The sequence below is a fragment of the Mixophyes fleayi genome, chromosome 2, assembly GCF_038048845.1.
Source record: "Mixophyes fleayi isolate aMixFle1 chromosome 2, aMixFle1.hap1, whole genome shotgun sequence".
Taxonomy (NCBI): domain Eukaryota; kingdom Metazoa; phylum Chordata; class Amphibia; order Anura; family Limnodynastidae; genus Mixophyes; species Mixophyes fleayi.
In genome coordinates, this window is record NC_134403.1 from 346,330,906 (window position 1) to 346,338,459 (window position 7,554).

The window sequence follows — 7,554 nt, forward strand, 5'->3', positions numbered from 1 at the left end:
AAAGTGAACCTCACGGTTCCTTGATGAAGATAAAAAATCTCGAAAATTGGAACTAAACCAATTACAACATCTGGTACCTAATATAAAGGCAAAAATAAAGTATTCACACACATTTGTTTAATTGTGCGCCTTTTCATGTCTATAATGATTCTAAGTTTTAAATTCAAGCGCATTGTTTTTTCTGAAAATATATATAACTAGGTCTCATTACATTTCTGCGCTGCCATCTATATGTTACTTTTTATGACTAAATTAGTAATTTTCTCTGTAAATTCGCCTCGCTGCCTGTTTTATGTTTTACTTGATGCATTCTGTTGCCTATTCCACTGTGCAGCTATGCAAAGATTTTCTCATTGTTTTTTCAAACCACAGAATCAGAAAAGCTATTATAATGCTCTTTTAGGGCTAACTGGCAGGTTTCAGAACAATACAGCATCCAGTAAACACTTACAGATAGATTTACTAAAGCTTATATTAAGATAAAAGGGAGGTGTTGCCCAACCAATCAGATTCTAGCTCTCATTTATCTAGGACATTCTAGAAAATGATAACTCAAATTTGATTGGTTGCTATGGGCAGTGCCTCCACTTTTACTTTTTAGGAGTTTTAGAAAATCTACCCTTGAGTGGACTACCTTGCCCATCTTATACATATAAGTTAAATCACCCGGCTTCACTTTAAGGACAAGGAATAACAACCTCACTATGTATATGCTGACACAGTGATTTTTATATATTGTTTGTTTCTGAGCGCCGGACAACATTTTTCTTTTATTTGCACTTGCACATTGGTCTTATTTGTCTTTGGCTGCCGTCTCAAATTATTTTATTCAATTGTACACATTTCATTAATTTAAAGAAGCGCGCCTTTTTCTCTTTCAAATATTTAGACAAGTAGATACCCAATTGTAAATGCTTCGTAATTTGCTGTCACTATATAAATAGATGTTGATGATAGACGAATGTGGCCTGCAGCCATACTAAACAATTCAAAGACTAGTATTCTGCACTTCTCGATGGGCAGAGCATTCATTGGAGGCCTAGGGCAGAGCTTTTAAATACCTTGTTTTACTTAAGTGCTCATTTATGCTACAGGTAAGGTAGATGTAGGCCATAATGCTGCCCTTGTGAATCAAACAAGGAGACTTATAGTGTGGGGTGCAGTATGTGGGGCGTGTAAGGATAAAAAGTTTAATTAGATAAATTAAACAACAAAAAAAATAGTGTATGGACTGTAAGGTGCAAGAGATAATAATGTTGATATGCTAAATACTAAATTTGGAATGTTAGACAGCATGCATCATGGAGAGTGAAGAGGCAGTAAAAATCATATGTCGTTAGATAGACAGAGCCATCAGTAGATATTTAGACAATTAGATGCCTAATTGTTAAGTGTTAAAGTTAATTTTCTGGAGCTATATATATATATATATATAAGATGATGATGATAGACGAAGGTGGCCTGCACCCATACTACAAAACTTTAAAGACTATGCACACAATATATTTTGAACATTATAAGGCACCCATCATATACAGTGAAGCTACAGTGGCAGCCAGAGGTCATTGGATGGACAGTGGTGTGAATGAATAGAGTTAGACATTTATCAAAGTAAAAAAGACAAAGGTGACCTGCACTCTAAAAAATTCTTGTACTGTGCACTTCTTGATGGGCAGAGTATTTATCGATAGCCAAGAGCACTGCTTTCAAATACCTTGTTTTACTTATATGCTATGTGCAAGGTAGATCTGTACCGTAAAGCTGCCCTTGTGAATCAAACCAGGGAACTCTGATATATTTGCCAGTTACCATGTATATCTACATCCAGTTACCATGTCAAGTTTGAGATTTTCAATCTCGATAAGTCCTTTAGGCGAAGCTCAAGAGTAGTAAATTACCTAGTAAGATTGGTTCGGGACACCCTGATTAGGTGGGTCTCTTTGGTCTGATGCCAGAAGTTTGGTAGTGTTTGGAGACAGAGGTGCCTATGCCTCTGGGGGACATGGCCTGGAGGTGACCAGAAAATGCACTGGTGGTGGGACTGGAACTGAAACTTGAACTGGTGGGACAGGATGATAAAGGTGACGTGCCCCTGTAATTGTCATTAGGGGTATGTCACTTAAAATAATCTTGTCCAGCAAGATAAAATCTCATTATTGCATGTTGGTACAAATGTAGCCAAAGTGTTCACGTAAATTTTATTAAAGTCAAAACCTGGCAAGTTTTACCTTTACTAAAAATGCTGTTTTAAATATGTCCATCAAAATTGCCGTATATCAGCAATTTCACAGATCCACTGCTTAATACATTGGCCTCCTGGTCTCCTGACACCTGATAGCCTGGATGGAGGGGGAGTGGTCTTCTCTGATCAAGGACTTTCTTGGCTCCTACCAGTGTTCCAGCTGTTACTTACAGAGGAGAAGCCACAGAACAGCCTTTTGTACATGTCAGATATTGGTGGTTTCCTGGCTTCTGTAGAGGACAGCAGCTTAAATATTCTCATCCCTTTATCTACTGTACTTTCTGGGATCTATGAAGGGAAGACACATAAACCAGAGTCGTCATTTAATACACATAGTACACGTATGTCTTATAGGGCAATTTAACACTCCTCCAACGTGTGCCATAATGGGGAATACCAACCATATACTGTGTAGACTCTGCATACTGTAATACACTATGTTGTATCTGTGTGTTGTATGTCACACACCAATATAATAATCACCGTCAGAGCTAGTAACAAAGGGGCATATTTATACCTAGCTGTCCTGACCTGACAATTAAGTAAGATATTACATGATTATTATTATAATACAGGTTCAGAATAATAAGTATGGTGGGGACTGGAAGAAATGAAGATTTGCTGTGCTCTCTGCATTATAGACACAACCTGAACACTATACTACAGAGGATTTATGACAGTGACAGATTTATGAAGATGATGACAGCTCAGAGTATGCAGAAGGAGCAGAGGGATCGCAAGTGTCTTTATGTTTCAGTGGCACCAGACAGAACTAGCACAGCGTGGTTTCATAATGGGGTTCATTGATCATGTTGGTGACATATCTAGGTCTTACCTGTAATGCTTTATACAGTATAGCCACAGCATATCCTGCATTATGTGACCATATATAAAAGGGCAGCATGGGATAATGGGCCTCATCAAGGCACGCATTCTGAGCACAACTTGAGTTTATACAAAAAAGGCAGGTAAATCAGCTCTGCGCACTCCAGAATTCAACAAGGAACGGATCTGAAGATACGTGCGCTGATGAATTCGAATGCTGGTCTGCTGTGCTCTACTGCACACGACACTGCAGGAAACAGTCAATACCTATGTGGAATATAAACTCACAAACAAATGCACAGGTAAAAACAAAAAGAGTTAATGTCACCTGTTAATAAAATAGACATTAATCATCAAACAGTAATAAAAAAGGTGTTTTTTTATTTCCCCATAAATACATTTATTAGGATGATCTTAATGTTTACTGAATATAAAATACATTTTTATAGTTGCTTCTGATTACAAACACATGTTATAACATGCGTACAAGACTGTCTTCACTAGTACTCAGGACTTATACTAGCCCTGTAGCTGGAGCAAGAGATACGGCAGAAAAACAAGTAACTTTGAGATACCCAAAACTTGGACGTAGCTGCGTGCGCTCGAAATTGGCACAACCTTACTGTACACTGACTTACGGGCGATCGGTCCTTCACTGCCCCATTCCTTCCCAGAAATCGTAGGCTGTAGTAAGTGTTGAAGATGGAGCAGACAGCAGTATATGTCCTGGTTCTGGGGATGCGGAGAGTGATTTTGCGTACAATACGCACAAAATTGGCAGATACGTACCTTAATGAATTGGGACCTGTGTGTTTTGTATTAAATCATTGGATGGTAAAGGGTATGAGTGCACACTCAGCTGTAACTCCTAGTCAGCACCAGCAGGGGGCAGGTTGAACAGGGAATGTCTCATTATTGAACACAATCTGTGGAATGATATGGTTGTATGACTGTATACAATCTGATTGTTTACACCCTGATTGTATGATTACATACACCATTGTCTATACAGATCTGATCTGCCAGCCTCTATGTCTACCCAGTTACATGGAGAGAAAAATGGATGAGCTCTTAAATTTGTACAGTGCAGATGCCCTATAAGAGGTAATTTGCACAGGAGCTGTGAAAGGAATAACATGAAATCACAGACTGTTAATGGCCGACAAGTACTAATTAGCTATCTTACTCTTCTATTTTACTTATGAATGGTTCATCATCAGCATATCATGTATTACATCTGGTAAAAGTATGCTCCAAGTTGTTGCTCTTTCCTTCCCAAAGTTTCCTGAAACCTACAATATATTTGGTACTTGTTCATAATTCAGATGCCACTGAACCCCCAAACTACACCTTTTGCAAGCTCCTTTCTCCTACCTACCACCAACACTGTGTTTTTTAGAAAATCATGCTATCTACACACATACATGTGAGAAAAGCTAAAATGCTACAAGGAGCTGTGAGTCCGTTCTAGTATAACCCATAGACACCCATTATGGGTGCCTCCCCCTCTCAATAAAGTGTGTAAGATAACTACATGAGTGGAGTCCATGTTTCAAGTGGCGCCTGTATAATTAACAAGGCTCGTATCTCTCCTCATAGCTCTCCTCTAGGCCTTAAGTAACAAGCTATGAGGATCATTCCTTGTAGTATAGATTTTGGGCTCTGCCTCATTTGTGTGTCCTGCTCTACACTTATGTCTGTCTGAAAGTGAGGTCTCCACACCTGGACACAATACTCTAAGTGATGTCTAACTATAGGCCAGGCCAACAGAACTAAAATCTCTGTCCTTTTACTGCGTATCAATCTGCCTATACAGCCAAGTCTTCTGCTAGACTTATTTCTTCACTAGATAAATAAGAATTGAAATAGTGAATTAAAGATACCAACAATATATGTAAATTATAGTTACATTACAGATCCTCTGTAAGATGGGACAGTCTTCTAGCAATCTACACACTCGGCCACCTTACACATTATTACCTTCTGATAATGATGTATCTATAAATAGGTGGGAATAATAAGAGTGCAGGTGTGTATGTATGTGTCTTACTACAAATATAGACAACTACATTACGGTGATTTCCTGTGACCCTATAATCTCCTCACCAACCTATATGTCTGCATATATTCACTCTCTCCAGGATGTCCTGCATATGAGGATCGATGTCCTGTGGGTAAGAAGGGTCACTAGAGGTCATTGACCACTCAGTAAGCAAGGTGTTACTATAATAATAGAACGGATATCTTCCAATGGCCATTTCATATAGGATCACTCCACAGGAGAACCAATCCACCATTGCGTCATATGGAATATTAAGAAGCATCTGTGGAAACATTGTGCAAAAATGAACAATTAGTATATGATAATTCAGCCTAGCAGGAAGAAATCACACTAATACATCTGAATACAATTTAACGCTTACTTCAAAGAAAGTCTGTTATAAAAGATTAAGGGGTCCATTTATGACCCCAACGCAGTAACCCTCAATATGTACCACCTCAAATGACAGCAATACATAATGAAGTATTGTTGCAATTCACAATGCCAGGGTTGCTCTGGGAATCCGGCCATCAGCAAGGTAATTTACCTCCTCAAAGGCTGCCGGTGAATGGAGAAAGTGTTATGTGCATGCACATAGCGCTTCCTCCTGTAAGAGATCCAGGGAAACCAGACGGGCTTTGGCTGGATCCTGTAGAGAAATACCAGTTGTGCCATCCTGAGATGGCGTTACTTTGCTTTTCACAGCTTGTTGAATTACCTTATGCTGCTGTCCCCCTAGGGGTCTATGGGGACAGCGGTTAATCTATGATTTTTCCAGCGTTAACACTTTGATAAAAAAAAAAAGTGGTATAAGAGCTTTTTGGCTTTTCACCAGTTATTAAATAGACCCTTGGGAAACTATACTTATAGGTACCGCCAAGGGCCATGCAGGAGGCCTAATTTCAAATCACTATGGAGAGGGGTCCACCACGATAAACCTCAGAGTGTCCCTCTCCTACTGTCAAGTTCTCTGAATGGCTTCTGGCACACCAGCTTTGCTACTTAGTCAATGCGAGGGTTAGTTGTCTGCCATACACTGGCCACCAGGTATTAGATTTCACCAGAGATTCGAGATCTGTGAGGCGCATTGAGTGAGCTCCATAAAAGAGGCCGTGTAAGCGATAGATACGGTTATAAAGTTATACTGAATGTCATAAACATACACACACATCTAAAAGTAATTATAACACCATAACTCATAGAAGTGACAACATGGAGGTATAGCAAAATGCTGTAAAAGAACCATTATGCAGGCAGATAATCTGGCATTTTCACTGCTTAATAAATAGACCCCGTAGACTGTAACTCTATGCAGGGTTTAATTAAATATTCATTATATTAAGATTATCAATAATATGTAATGTGTTACCTGTGGATAATGCCCCTTCCATGGAGATATTGCAGCCCACACACCATTTCAGCAGCAATAAATCTGATTACAAGATTACAATTAATTATTAACATCAAACTATTATATTTTTTGCATGACTGAGCAATAAAAGGGGAAACACAATCCAAGATATACCCATATAACCTTACCTAGTGGTGGGGACCTCTAATGGTCTAATGGATCAGACCATTAGAGGTCCCCACCTCTAATGGTGTCATGAAGTCACGGAGCCCCCCCCCCCCCACTGTGATATTCAAGAGCATGATATACATAATCCTGTGTAAGAGACAGAGATACAGGATGCAACGCTGTCATTACTCATCCTGAACATACATAGTATTACTTTCCAAGAATAGGACATATACTGTGTGGAAATGATTAGACAATTGTTATAATGAGGTCATTTACAATGGACAACAGGAATGTAAAATATGTGTCAATAAGTTGCCCATTGTGTGTATTTATATGTATAAATCTACAGTGAGCATATATCTCTCTAATCATGTACTGGTACTGGAACTCAAAGTGTATAATATAGTACTTGGGGCTTAGGTGTACAATACACACAGTAATTGGGGTCTAGATCTATAATACACACAGTACTTGGGATATAGGTGTACAATACACACAGTACTTGGGGTATAGGTGTACAATATACACAGTAATTGGGGTCTAGATCTATAATACACACAGTACTTGGGATATAGGTGTACAATACACACAGTACTTGGGATATAGGTGTACAATACACACAGTACTTGGGATATAGGTGTACAATACACACAGTACTTGGGGTATAGGTGTACAATATACACAGTAATTGGGGTCTAGATCTATAATACACACAGTACTTGGGATATAGGTGTACAATACACACAGTACTTGGGATATAGGTGTACAATACACACAGTACTTGGGATATAGGTGTACAATACACACAGTACTTGGGGTATAGGTGTACAATATACACAGTAATTGGGGTCTAGATCTATAATACACACAGTACTTGGGATATAGGTGTACAATACACACAGTACTTGGGGTATAGGTGTACAA

General features: G+C 38.9%; 1 long non-coding RNA gene across 1 annotated transcript; it reads right to left on the reverse strand.

Annotated features, from left to right (window-relative positions):
• Positions 1-2,184: 2,184 nt before the first annotated feature.
• Positions 2,185-6,542, reverse strand: LOC142140491 (uncharacterized). The gene is made up of 3 exons (XR_012688512.1): positions 6,478-6,542; positions 5,178-5,391; positions 2,185-2,530 (listed from the first exon to the last, which is right to left on the reverse strand). It is a non-coding gene; the product is annotated as an uncharacterized LOC142140491 (long non-coding RNA).
• Between the last annotated feature and the right edge of the window lie 1,012 nt (positions 6,543-7,554).